The sequence below is a fragment of the Chiroxiphia lanceolata genome, chromosome 5 (assembly GCF_009829145.1).
Source record: "Chiroxiphia lanceolata isolate bChiLan1 chromosome 5, bChiLan1.pri, whole genome shotgun sequence".
NCBI lineage: Eukaryota > Metazoa > Chordata > Aves > Passeriformes > Pipridae > Chiroxiphia > Chiroxiphia lanceolata.
In genome coordinates, this window is record NC_045641.1 from 39673477 (window position 1) to 39692040 (window position 18564).

The 18564-nt window shown below is 39.0% G+C and overlaps 1 protein-coding gene across 3 annotated transcripts in view; it reads left to right on the forward strand.

Moving 5' to 3' along the window:
* Positions 1-18564, forward strand: part of SYT1 (synaptotagmin 1) — a 348639-nt gene that overhangs the window by 75681 nt on the left and 254394 nt on the right. For 2 of the 3 annotated variants that reach the window (XM_032688530.1, XM_032688528.1), the window contains exon 2: positions 5804-5909. The exons of the other annotated variant lie outside the window; for it this stretch is intronic. The gene's annotated coding sequence lies outside the window, so the exon portion shown is untranslated. The remainder of the gene's footprint in view (positions 1-5803; positions 5910-18564) is intronic. 3 annotated transcript variants of the gene reach the window in all.

Below are 18564 nucleotides of genomic sequence, written 5' to 3' on the forward strand. Positions count from 1 at the left end.
TCAACTTGCCGTTGACCAAGACCCCCAGGTCCCTTTCCATAGCACTGCTTTCCAGCATCTCATTCCCCAGTCTGTACGTACATCCAGAGTTGCCCCATCCCGGGTGCAGAATCTGGCACTTCCCTTTGTTGAACTTCATATGGTTGGTGATTGCCCAGTCTCTCTCATTTGTCGAGGTTTCTCTGCAGGGCCTCTGTGCCTTTGAGGGAGTCTCCCCGTTTTGTGTCACTGGCAAACTTGCTTAGTATCCATCCCTTCTAGGGACACTACCTGGGATTGCAATATAAGGATATCATGTCAATGAAGTAATTTAAACTAATGTTCAGAAGAAAACAATTTAATTAATTTTTCTGCACCTGTCAATAAGTATACTGTTTAGCCCACCAAGTCATCATGCTTTAGCATCCAAATCATTCATGAAGAAGTTGAAGAGCACAGGGCCCAAGATGAGCCCTGTGGAACCCCACTAGTGACAGGTCACCAGGCTGATGTTACCTCGTTCACTGTTACCCTCTGTGCTCGACCCCTGAGCCAATTGCTCACCCACCACATGATGTGTTTATCCAGCTGTGTGCTGGACATTTTGTCCAGAAGGATCCTGTGAGAGACAGTATTGAAAGCTTTACTGAAATTCAAAAAGATGGCATCAACTGGCTTCCCTTGCTCAGCTAGGTGGGAATGAGGGAGGAGGGCTTTGACTAGGGAATTGGATTTTTGGGCTCTCAAACCATGACACTTGTCACAGAAGGAAATCAGGTTGGAGAAGCAGGACTTCCCTGTCATGAAGCTGTGCTGCCTGTGCGTTTGAACCCTCTGTTTTGATACAAATTATTGCAGAAGATCACAGAAACTCAGTTTTGCAACTGAAGTTATTGACAAACAGCTTTACATAAGGAGATTATAATTTTTAAGCTATTGACAATATAGAAATTGTCAGTTGATACTTTTCCTCACAAAACTATTGCATACCTGGTCTGGGGGGATGATAAAAGGCACTGAGATCAATAACCCCATGTTTTAATTAGTAGTGTGATAGGTACTCCTAAAATAATGCAAGTTATGTTAGAAAGCTACAAGGATAGTGATATAAGCTGGATTTTGATGATAGTTTGAATAACAGTGTGTATTTAAAATAGAAGATCAGAGGGAGATCTGATAAAAGTAATACAGGCTGGAATGATGTCTGGGTATTGCAGTTCTTATTTAAGGTCATTTATCATGTAACAAACAGTTCATAGTGTTTCGTGGGGTGAAGCTTAAATATTGTACTTCAGTGTAATTAAGAATCATTTCCAGTAAAATAAAAAGATCATCCAAATCTCTACATATATCACCTGATAAATGTAGGTCAAGGCTGACTGAAAGGTCTTGCTGGTCTACAAATGCCAGGTTATTAGAGTCTTCTGTGATTGTTTCAGAGTGGAGATAACTTCAATATATTTAAACCTGAAAAAAATGTTTTCTGTTTAGTACAGGAGATAAAAAATGCAGTCAGAAGTCCTGAAAAAATAGTAAAGAAATATCACTGCTGTCTTCCAGAACTAAAAGAAGCTTGGGGTTTTGTGGTTTTTGGTTCTTTTTTTTTTTTAGCTGAACAGTGATGCTCCATGAAATTACTCTGTCTCTTTCTATTTTTCTGAATATTCTAAACTTTTAAAAAACCGAGACCAGTATACACAGTGAAGAGATACATTTTGAAAACTAGCTGAAGGGATTAAAGAATGTCTGAAACTTGTACCTCTACAGTTTTTGTTGGTAATAAAAATATTCCACACTACTGGATTGCACTGTGAGCACTGAATACTAGGAGAATGTAATAGTCAAATATGTGGTAGGTGGGTTAAAGCTGTAGCATTATTAACAGTGAAACAGAATACTGTGCTTATAGACAGGTGCAGAAAAATTAATTAAATCGTTTTCTTCTGAACATTAGTTTAAATTACTTCGTTGACATGATATCCTTATATTGCAATCCCAGGTAGTGTCCCAGCTTTCTTTCAAAACATCAAATAAAGTTTTCTAGTTAAAGAAAAAATAAAATCTCAGATGTCAGAAAATACAGATCCAAAGGTGTTTTATCCTAGTCATTTGTAATAGATATGATGGCAGGATGATTGTAAAATTGTAAATTTGCTCAGTTTTATACTTTTTCTCCCTGAATGTGCTCGTTTTTTATAACATAACTGCCAGCAATCCCTTAAGTTTGCAGATGTAAATAGCCAGTTCATGCAGAGTAGAGCTATACCTCCCAAGAAATACCTCCCAAGGAGAGGCTGTCTGGTAACCCTCAATTTAGCTCAAATTATAGAAATGAACAGTTAATCTTTTCTATGGACAGATTTTTTTTTCATAGAAAGCAAGGAGAGCAAACTGAATTTGTCTGCATCTTCCGGTGTTTCTTGTAGCATCCTTCATAAGTTGGTCATTGAACTTCCTTGATAAGAAAGCCTTTTCCCATCACCTTTTAATACCTACTGCCTTCTTTCTCTCTCTCTCTTTCTGCATTTTCCCCCAAATGTTTGTACTACTGGAGAGGTATCTGAGAACCAGACTTTTGTTGGAGAAAGACTAGTTCAATAAAAATATATCACTAGCTTAAGTATCTTTTTTATGAAATTAAAAAAGCAAGACACAAAGTGAAACAAACACCCCCTGCCCTCTCACCTCCATTTTGTTTGCATTTTGTATCTCCCATAGACAACATATAAAGGTTTTCCACAGAGACCATTACTATTCTGACAAGCTCTCACTTGTGCTCCATAGGCCATCCAAGTGCTGAGAGATGCACTGTTACACAGAAATGCAAAGATTATATTTTTGTGTCTGTATGTACCCTGCAAAAACTCAAAACATTCAGATTTCTCCTTGCTACTCTGTTCCAGCTCACTCAAGCCATCTGCTTGCTTTTCCTGCTGCATTTGGTCTCATTAGTCATGTTCACATGTACTTCAGGCTGCTTAATTTCGTTATGCAAAGTATTATGCACTGTTCATCCAATGAATGAGAGAAGTTCATTCTGCTCCCCAAGGGACTTGTAAAAAGAATTTTTAAATCTCCAAGAAAACCTGAAAATTCTTGTTGAAACATGGATCATGTTTCAGTTACCTATATTAAAACATACTAAAACTTAATTTACTGATTTATCTGTCTTCTCCTGACTCCCAAAGGTTAATTCATGTCTCCTTAGAAATATTTGCATCGAACTAGGATTTTTCAACACAGTTATAATCTCAACATAAAACTACACATCATATTTGAAAGTTTCCTTTCTGGTGGAGTTAAATTTTCTGCCTGGCAGTGAGATTGCCAGTTCTGAACAGAATGTGTTTGTGGTCATCCCTGTGACTATGCACTAGAATTAGCAAAATCCTAAGCCTTTTGAAAACGAGCAATTCACAGAGAAAAGAAGGATTTGTTAATAATAAAGATTAAAAAAAATCCATTTGTGGTCATTGCTGGGTGTGCTTTGGCTTCTCAAAACTCCTGAGGCTGACTGTGATAAACTCATAGTATTCCCATGAAGTGACTCAACAGACTTTGTGTTGCAAGACGAAAAAGATAGAAAAAGAGTTTCCCGTGATGACTTTTAATAACTCCTCTGTGTGTCATCTCAGCTGGAAGTCTTCTGGGACCCCAGTGGACGAAAGAGTACCAGTATGGGAGAAAATTGGTCAGCATTGAGCTGAGGAGGCAATGACCGAGGCTTGATGGGCAAAGGCAGTGGATTAATAGTCAACCTGGATAAAAATTGGACACGGAGTGGAAACTGGGACTGACTAGACAAAAAGAGTCAGAATTGGCAGGGAGCTCTAGGGAAGATTTTATAAGGAATTGGATAACTGGATAGCAGATGTAGAGCTGCCAGCATAACTACCAGTAGCATCAGCTAGTAATCCTAGCTAGAAAGAGCTAGGCATGATTGAGAAATGAGCCAGGAAGGCAGGAAAATGGAATACAATGGGAGTTGCGTTTGGGTATACAGGAACTTAAAATATATACTACATGCTCTAAATAAAAAGAAATTGGGGTGGAGGAGAAATGAGGATCCATTATTTGGTGTATAAAATTAGTGGATTTTATTATCTTGGAAAAAAAATCCATCATGAAAATAATAATTTAATTTTAAGAATCTGCTCTGTAAGGTATATAAATTCTAGAGCATTCACAGAGTAGGAGGGATAAACCTTTCAAGTTCCTTTAAAAATAATGTAGGTACTGGACAAGCATAGCTACCCACAAAAAATATGTGACTCAGAGACTGTCATAAAGCCTCAGAAAAAGGCTGAATGAAACTTCGAGTGCTTGACGTTGCAGCAATGTTTTTTTATTAATGTTGTGGTTTGCATCTAATGAGTTTAATTTTACTTTGTTGTTCTGATAAATAAATACATTCTATCTAGACAGCCACAAGCTACAAAATAATTGTTGACTCTGAAAGCTGGAACATTTTTAACCAGCTTTTCCTGATAGTTATTTCATTAAAACCCTAGGTCCTAGAGTAATTGAAAAGATTTAGTCTTTCTTTTCTGATGGAAAAGACACATTCTGTGGATTTGTAAATTCTTGTGCCCCCAACTTTGGTGACTGTAAATTCAGTGCAATACACCATGCTGATATGGGCTTTATTCTGTAAAAATTAGATGGCAAATAATAGGTATCTACATTTACAGAAAATTCCATCATTTTTGCAATACTGATTTCTTAGTACTTAAGTACTGAAAAAACAGAGATTCCAAAGTATTTAAAATAATTTAAATGAACTTTTGAATTATGCAGTACTTTTGTTGTTTAAAAAATATCTTTATTTCTAACAAGATTTGCTGTTTTATATATTGTCAAGACTGGTATTTCCTCCTAAGGAAAATATGAAAACTGCTACATACAAGATATGGGGACTGAGAACAGCTTTTTTGGGGTGTAATTAAGATAGTGGGCAAGGATTCAAGATATTTAAGACTGAGAAGGTTCCTTAAACCAGACTTGTGTGGCATTCAGCATATTGTTTAATTTTTGTGTACCTCAGCTTTCATCTGTAGAACAAATATGTTGATATAGCTTTACTCTTTTCTGTTTCAGGGATTTGATTTATAACTTAAAGATCTTTTGTTTGTCTTGTTCAAACAACGTCCAGCTCAATGAGCATTCAGTCTTAACTGGAGCTTCTAGTCACAGCTGTGGCAGAAAAGCAATGTGAATTCCTTTAATTTACCAGAATAGGAGACTCTGTAGAACAAAAATAGAAGAGCTGAGAAGGAAAAAACATTAAAATCTCTAGTATAATCTGAATAGTTCTAGGAAATTGTTTGTGTCTAAGATTGAATTGACTCATGTCACTTTTGCCCCTTAATCCAAACTGTTTTGAAATTATCTGTTTGTGTATAGAAGTTAATGAATGTCCAAGTATAAGTCCATGTCCTTTTGGTATCAAATAAATGCACTGAGCATGCTAAGTTAAGGAACCTTGTGGGTTACTGCGGTAGAAAATATGACGTGAGATCACTACAATTCACTGTACTTGGCTCACTGATGAAATCTGCAGAAATGTATAATATTAGAACACTCTAAGGAAACAGTCCAAATCAGTCCATGATGAAGAAAACCTGTTCATGTCTTTTTTTTCTAGATCTCTTAACGATCTGATTAACTCTCATGATAATCAGCTATTGGCAATCAGCTGAGGGGCACTGAACAAACTAAGTATATTTAAAGGAGTTTTTAAGCATCAGTTGTGTGCAGGCTAAGATGGAAAATGCAGCAGTACAGGAACTGGCAAGTATTTACATGAAATGTCTTTCTTTTAAAGGGAGAAAAAGGATTTTTTTCTGAACCGTGAAGAAACTAGAAAGTGACTGATAGAGCCTTCATTCAAGATTTCCCTGTGAAAACTGTGTTGATGCCAATCATATAAGGTATCTTAAAGAAACACAGATTTTGTTACCTTCCATACCCTATTAAGTGCTTTAATGCATAGCAGTTTCCAAGAAATAGAATGGAAGTAGTAAATAAATTAAAGAAGTAGCTTTTTCTGGTGCAAAGTCTATTAGATTAATGAACACACAATTTTATAGCAATACATGATAATTTCATTCTGATACTAAAGATGAAAAATATCCAGTTTATATGTATTTGTTGTTCAGATAATAGTTGTATTCTTTGCCTTCAGCTTGCATTTTATCAAATCCCAAGCTGTTATGGTTCGTTATCCATAGATGATCTTGAGCAGCCTTGCATCACAAAAAAATATGCTCTGGCATCTGCCATTGTGCACCACTAAACAGATCACTTCTGAGTAAGGTTTGTCTTTGATTAATACATTCAGTAGCATGTGTCCTTATATTTTTACTTGTGAGTATCTTAGATGATGTTAGCTGCATATAGTACGGTACTGTCATTTTTGGGGTTGCAGATAAAATGTCAGCTGTGCCTTTTTAGCTAACAAGTTCTATTTGAGTTAATGCTTGTATACCTCAATCTCCATAGCAGTCCACCAAGCAGTCTCATTGCTTCTGTAGTCATTTCATAAAATCCTGTATCAGTGATGTAGATAGCACAGTGAAACTAGGAGCTGTGATTGTAGTATCAGGCTGGTATTCTAGACCATTTTCTGATTTTAGGAGCCAAAAATGAAATTTATGTCACAATTGTATTAATAGAGTAATAATGTCCAGTAATAAATATATTTACTATGGAAGTCTTTATTTCCTGTAAGGTTGTTACATTAATAAGACTATTCTTTTTTTGAAAGACAATTAGTAAAAATGCACAGTACTCATAGATATTAGAAAATTAGTCCCCTTCATTCCTCTAATTTACATCTCTGTTTAGCTATAGTTGTAAGGGGAAAATGAATATGTATTTTTAAGGATGTTCTAAGGTAGTTACTATACTGTTTTGTTCAGACAACATTTGGAAATTGTTTTTTTACAGTGCTATTGTTACTGCTTCATCTAAAAATAGTTTTTCAGCAATCAGCAGTGAAAATTTATTACTACCCATTTTAGTTTTGCTTTAGTACTTCTTGACTCAATAACTATTTAAAATTAATCAATTAAACTGCTTTTAGGAAATTGCATGGATACTTTTTTGAATATGTTAAATATACCTAGCATTGCTTGCTATAGCCTGAGTAGACTGTCTTCATCCAGTCGCTTTGACATTTTCTCCAGGGATGAGGAGAGTAAGACAAACGATCTTATTCTGTTAAGATTCCTTATAATTTCCAGGCTTGATGCAATTTCAGTGAAACATTGTGCTAAGCTCACTCCTAATAGAGGAAAGGTGTTTCTGAATAACCTGAAGATATTTACAGGACTTCTGTTTGCATGTCACTGTTCCCATGCAATTAATTGTTCATGTTTGCAAGGGTTTCAAGGCTTCATTTGGGTTAGAGCTTTTTAAGCTTTTCCTAATTTTGCAAATGTTTCACAGAGTACTTGTGGAAGTGGAGATCATCCACAGTTCAAATGAAAAGCAGCAACATATAAAGAAAATGAAATGTCAGGACACTGCTCAGTGAAAGTTCACAAAACAAGTGAAAAGCCACACGAAAATGTAAAACAATATGTCGTCAAAGTAAATTGTCCCCAAATAAGGAACTCACTTGGAAAGAATACTGCTTTTCATTTGTGTTGTAGAGCAGATTGTTGTGAGACTAACTCTGAATGAGTTCAGCAGTGGCTGTTATTTTACCCTGAGCCTGCCTTTTATTTTCGATAATAAAAACTGATACAGTTCTGTACTGAATGTGGAAAAAGGGGGGAGTGAGAGAGAGATTACCCCTCACGAGGGGAAATGGAGGGTCAGATGCTGGTCTCTTCACTCTTGTGACCAGTGACAGGAAATGGCATGAAACTGAGTTAGGGACTTTAAGGTTGGATATAAGGAAATTTTTCACCCAGAGGGTGGTTGAGCACTGGAACAGGCTATCCAGGAAAGTGGTCAAAGCATCAAACCTGACAGAGCTGAAGAAGTGTTTGGATAATGCTCTCAGGCACATGGTGTGATTCTTGGGGCATCTTGCATAGGGCCAGGAACTGGACTCAATGATTGTTATGGTTCCCTTCCAACTCAGCAGATTCTATGGTTCTAAGAAAAATATTTTGTTTTCTAATTCCCCTGTATCTGTTCCTATTCCACCGAAACTTGCAAATTAATTTTGATTGAAGTAGTAGTGTGTTCATCACATTGATAAAATTAATTTCCATCTCTGTTCACTATCGTGCGTATCTCAGTTACCGGCAGTTTCTTCTGAGAGTATGAAATACTATGTGTGAATGTGTCTGAGAGTAAGTCACCAATGTTATAACTCAAACTAATTTAAATGAAAGCAAATGTTTTGGGATTTGAAAGTTGAATTTCCATTTGAACAGTACCTTCAAGGACTTGCATGCACATTTGACTGTCTTGTGCCCTGAAGTGGATTGCTAAAGAGATTAGCTGCATAGACCCATGAGCTTCAATAAGGTTCACAGGAATGTGAAATAGAATAAAGTTGTCTGTAAGGTAAATATGAAATGGAAAAGCAAATTAAAGCAAAAATGAAATAGGAATGAATCCAGGAGAATGTAAAAGAATCTACTACAGTTACTTAAGGATGCAACAAAACCTGAGGATCTGATGCACAAATCTGAACTAGAAATACTTCTTAATATGTCACCCAAGTCACTGAATTTGTTTGGTAGGTCCCTCAGTGTACTGATGTCTTTATAATACATTACGAATTGTGTTAAAGGGGATACTCTGTAATAAACAGTCAGTAAGAAATACCTTCTGAGACTTCTTGAGTATGAGGAAGTTCTTACTGAAATACAAAATTATTGCAGATGGTTAAGTGTTGCAAGGAGTCTTCCTATTTAAAAATGCCATCGCATTGGCAAAAATATTCCTTTAAGTGTTTTAGATGCAATTTCTCTTTAATACTACTTTTCACTTAGAAATACCTATGGCATGTATTTTGGTGGTATATTTTGCTTGTATTTGATGATAGTAGCAAGGATGAAAGCAGTTCTCCTCTTACAGGAACTATTACTTCCACTGTAGTTGCTTTGGACATTCTAGAAAGGCAGAATGGTGCTCAGGTCAGCACTGAGGAAATCTCCACAGAGCACTGAGGAAAGCTCATTGTAAATAGTACAGGTCCAGAATCAGGAGGCCCTAGATAAACCAGTCTAATGGTGTGAGCTCTTTTAATTCAAGATACTGTGCCAGCTGATAGCAAAACTTACTTGAGTTCTTTCCCCTTTTCTTGCCTTAGAAGTATTTTGTTCATAGGCCATTTATGAAAACAAGGAATCGTGGAATCCTGGGACTGTTGCAATGAATACCAAAATTATAGGTGAACAAAGGTTGATAGAATGTAAATCTGTCTCTAGAAATATAAATATTTGCAAAATTTCTTTTTCCTGTGTTTTTACCTCCTTTTTATCTGAACTAACCCTTCCCTAATTTCTCTTCTGGAAGCCTACAATCCACTGATAAATTAAAATCCCTAGGCTGTAGATAGATACATCTTGCCTGCTTTATCATTGCCGTCTTAAATGTAAACCATTAAGCAACAGTGAAAATGAAATGTTGCATAGATCTCTGGTGCATGCATCCATTAAAAATAACAAGAACAATAAATGCAAAATTACTTTAATTAATGTGTTGAAATTTATTAAACTCTGTATAACCTCCTTAGCTGAAAGTAAATTCAACTATCTTATACTGGCAACATAGGCTGCAATGAGATTTATGGAGTTTGACAATTCAGGATGAATCAGATATACTGAAGGCTTTTTGGGGGAAAATAAAATTTCACAAAGTAATACAGTCAAGTGCAGATATTACTCTCCATGTAAGAAAGAGACTAAAATTGCTGATGCAAAAAAGGTCTCTTTCTTCCCACAGTGCTGCATTTATTGTGTTACGGTCTAAACCAGCAGCAATTATACATAAGCTGTTAAACAACATGAGAACAATCAAACAGTTGGCTCACTGAGCCAGAGGTGGTACTTGGAGCCCTTGCTGTTTCTCCCAGTCAATCTCAGCATCAGTAATGGTCAGAAAATAGATGCTCATTCTCCTGCATATGTTTATGTGGCAGGGGGAACATGCCTTTTCTTTGCTTTTTGGCAGGCAAAAAAGAAACTAAAATTGCTTGGGAAAATAATAGGTTTATGGGGAAAGTATGCACTTACAAGTGCACACCATACCTGGGAAGAGAATTGTGGCTTTTAAGTGGCTGGATAAAAGCCCCACTAGATTCTATAGGATGAAGCCAAGAAGCTGGCAAAATTCAAAATATTTTTTGATTTATACAGAAGTGAGAATTGTAACAGTGGGGTTCTGCAGGGCTCCATCCTCAACCCAGTTTTCTTCAGCATCCTCACTAATGACTTGGATGCAGGACTTGAAGGAATAATAAGTTTGCTGATGGTACTAAATTGGGAGGAGCTGTCAACTCCCTCGAAGGCAGAGAGGCCCTGCAGAGAGACCTTGACAAATCAGAGAGATGGAGAATCAACAACCATATGAAGTTTAAGAAAGGGCAAGTGCTGGATTCTGCACCTGGGACTGGGCAAGCCTGGTTTTGTGTACACACTGAGGAATGAGAGGCCAGAGATCAGCATTGCAGAAAGGGACCTGGGGGTCCTGGCAAGTTGAATATGAGTCAGCAGTGCCCTGGCAGCCAGGAGGGCCAACCATGTCCTGGGGGGCATCAAGGAAAGCCAGCCAGCTGAGGGAGGCAACTGTCTCACTCTGCTCTGCACTGATGCAGCCTCATCTTGAATATTGTGTGCAGTTTTGAGTGCCACAGTAGAAGAAAGGTATACAGCTATTGAGAGCATCTAAAGGAGGGCAACAAAGGTGATGAAGGGCCTTGAGGGGAAGCAGCTGAATTCCCTTGGCCTGTTTAGCCTGGAGAAGAGGGGAGACATTGTGGTCTTGAACATCCTGACTAAGGGAAATGGAGAAGCAGGTACCCATCTCTTCATTCTCATGACCACTGACAGGACCTGAGGAAATGGCATGAAGCTGAGTCAGGGAATGTTCAGGTAGGATATCAGGAGAAGGTTTTTCACCCAGAGGGTGGTTTGGCAGTGGAACAGGCTCCCCAGGGCAGTGGTCACAGCACAAAGCCTGACAGAGTTCAAGAAGCATTTAGACCATGTTCTCAGGTACATGGCGTGATTCTTTGGGTGTCCTGCATAGGGCCAGGAGTTGGACTCAGTGATTGTTATGATACCCTTCCAAGTCAGCAGAGTCTATGATTCTCTAAGTAAATTATTGCGAGATTTTAGGGGGTAGAAAAAAACCCCCACATGTAGGGCAAAATAAATGGATAAGTGGGTAGGATGTTCTTTCATTAAATGAATTATGTTCCAGATAACTATTGCAGGAGGTCATGTGTATTTTTTAAATAATTGATCTTGTTATTTGTCACAGAGGATACAGGATTCGGCAGACCATAGATTTAGATTGGTTCAAAACTTCTCTGGTTCTGTCACAGATTTGCTCATGTAACGAAATAAAAACTTTGTGACAAATTGGCTCAAAAAAAACCCAGCAGGGTATTTCTGACCGTCTTTACATCTGAATAAATCTGGATGGACATTTTAAGAAACCGCAGTGTGAAGTTAGGGGAACAACTGTGATCCAAGTCTCATATGCAGTTATTTTCCAAGGTACATTGAAATTGTGAGCCTGAAACAGTCCAAGGATATAGTTTCATGATAGCATTTTTGCTGGAAGTGATGATCTTATGCTCCCCTTTTGTTCCAGCACTAAAAGTGAAGAGAGTAGTTTTTAGCCAGATAAGCCTTATTGCTGCCACACAAGAAAATAGTGCAGTGATGTGCATGTGGAAAGTAGGGCAGGATCTCTTCTCTTTTGGCAGCAGCAAAGCCTTAAATCAGTTTAAGGAGCTTCTGAAACCACTCCAGAACTTTGAGTCTTCACAGAAGGTGGCTGGGGGCAGCAGGTGCTGACGCCACCATATACTTTCTATGTACAAGTTTTGCTCACCTTGCTATTAGCAAGTGTGCTTAGCATTGTAATGAAGAATGAACTTTGACCACTTTATATAATCAAACTACCTAAATTAGTAAAAGTCAGTTCCAAATTTGATCCCCAAGTGTGCTGGGTTGACCTCAGCTGGCTTCCAGGCTCCCACAGTGATGAGATCTGTCAGACGCAGATAAGAATTTGTATTTTTAAAATATACAAGGTTTCATATCGCAGTACCCATGGCTTGAGATAAGGACAGGTAGGTCACTTACCAGTTACCATTCACAGGCAAAACAAACTTGACTTGAGGAAGACTGATTTAATTTATTACCAATTAAAACAGGTTTGTACAGTGAAAAACAAGGACAACACGTAAAGCATGTACTTCCCTTGTTCTGAGACTCAACTTCACTCCTTTATTCCCAACTCTTTTGCCTGCCCCCAGTGAGAGTGCAGGGACGTGAGGGATGAAGGTTGTAGCAAGTTCACAACAGCTGATCCCTGTCACTCCTTACTCCTCATACTTTTCCCCTTCTCCAACATGGGATTCTCCAAAGACTGCAGGGGCTGTAGGGGAATCTTTGCTCCAGCCCCTAGGACACCTCCTTCCCCTCTTCCTTCTCTCACCAGGGTGCACACAAGGCTGTTTCTCACACTTTTCCCCCTCACTTCTCACTGCTGGGCAGTGTTCTTGCCCCATCTTAAATACATTTCTCAGAGGTGCCCCCACCTCAGCTGTGAGCTCAGCTGTGCTCTGTGGTGGGTGCATTTGGAGCCAGCTGGAACCCACTGTGACCAGCCCAGGGCAGCCCCAGCTGCTAGTGCTGGGGCACTGGTGCCCCAGATGCCAAGGTGCCTCTCAAACAGTTTGAGCAGCCAGTAAAAGCAAAGGTAATTTTCTCAGGATAGTCTAAAAAACTTTTTTCCTAACCTCATCTCACAGACACCTTTTTTTCCAGTAGCAGACCAACAGTTGTTGCACGGGAGCTCTTCCTTATGCATACTTCTGTGAGTATGAACAGAATAAATCCCATCATGTATTTTAGGGAAATTGTATTTTTTCTTTTTGTCAGGGCTGTGCTTATGATAGATACCAAGTTGCTTGCTATGTTATTTTGTATTTATCCATTACTGATGTTATGTATAGCTGAAAATTTCTGCTAGAAACAAATAGTAGTAGTTTTTTTCCCCACACTGCGGTTTGTAGCCCATCATTCAGTGCAGCAAGTTCATTGCACTGATCAGGTTTTGAGTGAGTTTTACCTGTAACCTTTCATATATGGCATTGAAAAAAAAAATTATACTCCTTCCATTAAAATATTAAAAAATATTTACCTTCTGTATCACTGTGAATCCAATATTTGTACATCCTGGATGTGCAAAATGTGGAAAAGAGAGAAATGGGTGCCAGAAAACAGGTCTGGCCCAGGCTGGGGCAGGCTCCCAGTGGGCATCCAGGGCTCCAGTTGCAGTTAGACAGACCTGCTATATCCCTTCTAGTGCCCACCTCTGCTTTGGGGTTACCTGTTTTCTGCACGATTAGTTAGGACATGGTCCTGAGATAAATACATCCTTTGCTGTTTTCCTAGTGTTTCCTTGGTAAATTGCGTGAATACCGGTTCCCACTTTATTATCTATAACTTCTGTCTGTTAGTGTCAGAATGGTTGGTGACCCAACCAGAATCATACTTTGTCCTTTACAGCTTGACAAACTGGTTGGAATTGTTGGCACAAACAACTGGTTTGTTTTGTTCTCACATTAGAAGAAGATGCGATATGAAACCTTGTATATTTTAAAAATACACGTTCTTATCTGTGTCTGACAGATCTCATCACTGTGAGAGGTTCAAAATTTGTGATTCTCTGTAAAATTTGATTTTCTGGCACTTTCCAACAACAGCTTGTCTCCTACTGACATGTAGAATTTGATTTTGTGCAAACATCTTTTGTGCATATGTCTCCTTGATATTGATAACGGTGGCTCATGGTAATGCTTATCTCCTTTTGATTCTGAAAAGTAATAAAGAAGAAAAATACAAAGTAATAGCTACATACATTAGTTAGGCAGACATCCATCAAATCTTTGTATCAGACTTAGCTTTTCAGATATCTCAAGAAACAGAGACTAAAAGTAGTGGTAGCATGGCAAACATGCCCACAAAACCAAATAAATCATTGCCAAACAAGGAATGAATGAAGACAGGTCTTTCTTGTTCATTCATGAAGTTTTGTTCCCTTTTCCAGGTAGTTTTCTGAACAAATTGTTAATTGCTAATTGCCATAGTCTCTTCATAGCTACTATAATTGGACTCTTCAGCATATGTGAATCTAGGGTCCATTCCCCAGATTCTGGGGAATGTGAGTGGTATAGGAAGTCACTGAAAAGTGGAAAAATAGTCTTAATAATCTGTTGTATACAGATAGGAGTAGTCATTTAGAAAATAGTATAGCATTGCAAACACATAGAACTTCATTTCATCTGTAAAAGAAATCTGTCATTAAAGAACTAGGAATATAAATACGTACAACTGTAGACATAAATCTTGCTTTTTAGTTTCCAATTTATGAGTGAAAATAATGGATATTTATATGCAAACATGTTTATATACATGACTTTGATACGTACTTGTGGATAATGAAATGGACAAGTACAGTCTGGTCTACTTAGATGTACATATTGGGAGTATTTGGGGTATATTGTAGAAAAATAGGAAATTGTGATGGTTTTTGTGTTTCAACATACGTAGATGTTTATTTGTACAATGTTCTTCTGCAAGACACCTTTTTTTAACATGTATTTCTTGACTGTACATTGCTGTATGTACACAATGATTCTGTAATGAGGCTTTGATTTTGTAACTCATAGTCTAAGCAGCCAGATTCACTGCTGACTGAAGATTGCATGGAGGAGCCTGTGTATTTCATTGGCAGGGTATCTGATTTGATGAGAAGAACAGTGGCAGTCTGCTTTATATTGTGGGAAAATTAAAAGTGATTTTGGCTTTCTGAAAGGCTGTCAGTAGGCTTTGATAGCAGTAAACAAGTTTTAGCTATGCTGTGTGCCATGGAAGAGTCTGCATGGTGTGGCCTGCTTCTTAGGAGAAGCACAGACAGAAGACAAGATTTCCTGAGCTAGTCATATAATTCTCTAGAAGCTTGTATGAAAGAAAAAGCAAGGTGAGTACAGCCATGTGAAAACCATACCCCTGATGATCAGAACGTAGTTGAAGAACATATATACCAATTGATGAGGGCTTATATATTTGCCCTAGGCAGAGGAAGCTCATTTTTGTCGCTAAGGCTGTCGTATTTCAGTTCCCAGACCAGATCCTCCTTATATGGTGGCTTCCAAGGGCACTGTTATGGTATTGTCAACATGGAACCTCCTGAGCAAAGCACACGAGGCTGTGCAGCTAGAAGTAAAATAAAAAACTCTGAAACAAATAACTATCACTCCTCACATACCCCAGACAAGTCCAAGAGAGAACATGTCTTGCAAACTGCCTGGTGCCTTTTTTATGTATGCATACATGAGGATGGACAGGAGGATCAGTTATGGAGAGTGTCAGCACTGCCAGCAGGTGGGACAGTTAAAGACATCTGGTATGTTGGCTTTTATAAGTAAGATTTAAAGTCTACTGGAATAGTAGTAAAAAAGTTAGAGGGAGCAGGTGGAGACAGGAGAGAGGGCTTCCATCTTGTCATGCGGTTCCATCTCTGTCTTAGGAACAAATGGCTACAGTGAAATGGGATCTCTTTCCATTTCGTAACCCTGAATGCCATTTGAAAAATAAATGTCATTTTTGTGAAGAAATGAGCCACATAAAAGTAGAGAAAGCAGCCCTACTTTTCAGGGACAGAGGATGGATGACAGCACATGGACATCCTTAGAATATGTGATTCGTTTTGGCAGGGAAGATGCAAGCTAGCTGTAGTGAATTTTGTGAGAGACAGCTATTGCTACTTTTATTTGACAGCAGAAGTATAACCTGCATCAGTTAGAATTTCCTTGTACTGCAGCAAGTAACGACAGTTAAATAAGATTGACAAATTGCTTCAGCACAAACTGGTTATATGTGAAGGGTGTTGGCTGCAAAATTTCGTTGCTCTGCTGCAAAACTGTACATAATGTGTAAACAAGGGTAGGCCAGATGTACTTCCAAGCTCAAACTAATTCTGTAAATAAATGGTGGTTTACAACACAGTAATGTACAAGTTTTGTAAAAAAATCCTTTCAATTTCTCTCTACTGCTATGTGTTCTGCTGCTTCTTTTTCCACTAGCAGCCACATGGTTATTTCCAGATTAATGCATTCCCCATATGTGCTGCTAAAAGATGGATAGATTCAGACCATGCTATAGTGAACAGTGTTTTGAAATGTACATTTTATTGGTTTTTTGTAAACAACATGAAAGCAACCAACCTTGCAAGTCTCATCCTGTGTCTTTATGTGAAGAATATTACATAAGAAATATGAGAAACATATTCATGCATGCAGCTGTACGATGCTTATGACTGCTCAGGTGTGTTTGTTCTTGAGCAGCACAAGGAAATTCGAAGATAATGGTAACCTGCCAGTTATTCAGTCAGTTTGGTTCTGAGAGTCAGCTGCTTCTGATACATTGTTCATAAATAAGAAGGACATGAAAAGCATTTTGAGTTGGGTAATTTTTACATTAACTTTCCCATCCTACTCTATTCATAGAATCAGCTGGGTTGGAAAAGACCTCCGAGATCATCAAGTCCAACCCTTGATCCAACACTGCTGTGGTTACTAGACCATGACACTAAGTGCCACATCGAGTCCCATCTTAAAAATCTCCAGGGATAGTGAATCCACCACCTCCCTGGGCCTCCCATTCCAATGTCTTATTATTCTTTCTGTAAAAGACTTCTTCCTAATATCTAACCTAAACCTCCCTTTGCACAGCTTAAGTTTGTGCCCTCTTGACTGGTTGCCTGGGAGAAGAGACCAAACTCCACCTGGCTACAACCTCCTTTCAGGGAGTTGTAGAGAGTGTTGAGGTCTCCCCTGAGCCTCCTCTTTTCCAGGCTAAACAATGTCAGCTCCCTCAGCCTCTCCTCACAGGACTTGTGCTCGAGTCCCTTCACCAGCCTTGTTGCTCCTCTCTGGACCTGCTCCAGCACCTCAATATCCTTCCTGAACTGAGGAGCCCAGAACTGGACACAGTACTCAAGGTGTGGCCTCACCAGTGCTGAGTACAGGGGCAGAATCACTTCCCTAGTCCTGCTGGCCACACTGTTCCTGATGCAGGCCAGGATGCCATTGGCCTTCTTGGCCACCTGGGCCCACTGCTGGCTCATGTACAGCTTCTTGTCAATCCAAACTCCCAGGTCCCTTTCTGCCTGACTACTCTCCAGCCACTCTGTCCCCAGCCTGTAGCACTGCATGGGGTTGTTGTGGCCAAAGTGCGGGACCCGGCACTTGGCCTTGTTGAACCTCATCCTATTGGAATCAGCCCAACTCTCCAGCCTGTCCAGGTCCCTCTGCAGAGCCCTCCTGCCTTCCAGCAGATCAACACTCCCCCCCCCGACTTGGTGTCATCTGCAAAATCCCCTCATCCAGATCATCAGTAAAGATATTAAACAGGACTGGGCCCAACACTGATCCCTGGAGGACACCACTAGTGACTGGTCACCAACTGGATGCAGCACCGTTCACCACTCTCTGGGCCCGGCCCTCCAGCCAGTTCCTAACCCAATTGCAATACGCAATTTTACACCATTTGGAAACCTTTCATGTTGTTTTGTCAACAACGACATAGGATATGCTATTAATCCAGCTTTTGTAAAAAGATAATTTTTTTGAGAGCAAAGTTAACAGAGGCATGGTAGCAGTGGCCCTGTGAATAAACTGACTTCAATAAAATGAAAGCTGCTTCAAACACTTTGTCCATGTAAAATTTGAAAAAGCTCAAGCATAAAGATATATAACCATTAAGGCCAGGTTCTGCCACTTAGAGGATCACTTCCTCCCAGTTGGGTTGTGGCAGCAGAACCCAGCAGTCCTTCCTGGCCTTTCATACCACATTTTGAGAGGTACAGGTGCCTGGTGGAGGATCTTCTACATAACTCACGCTGGGAGTATTTGTTTGAATCCGTAAATTCCCTGATGCTGTATTTTTTGGATTGCAAGCTCAGGGGGATGTTTTACTTGTATTTAAGTAATTTCCAATGAAACCCAGGAGTTCCCTTCTCTTTTCCAATACAGGTTAGCAGTGGTTGAATGGTGTTTCACATAGACATCACAGCCAGCCCTTTTGATCTACCCTGAGGTCTACAGAGAAGGATATGGGTCTACAATCAGTAGCATAAAAACATTCAAAATAAATTTTCTTAATCAAAATTAGGTGTTGTATACAGATGTTGTGAAAGGATGACATCTTGAAATACCCATTGTATCCCACCTGAGAATTGTTAAGCTAAGTTTTGCATGTTTGGTTATGTTGATTTTAGTGGAACAATTTGTGATTTAATATGCTAGCCAAACACACTAGTTACTGTCAGCAAGTAATGAACTCAGTGCTTGGCTAGGACTGGAGATAAATCTGAATC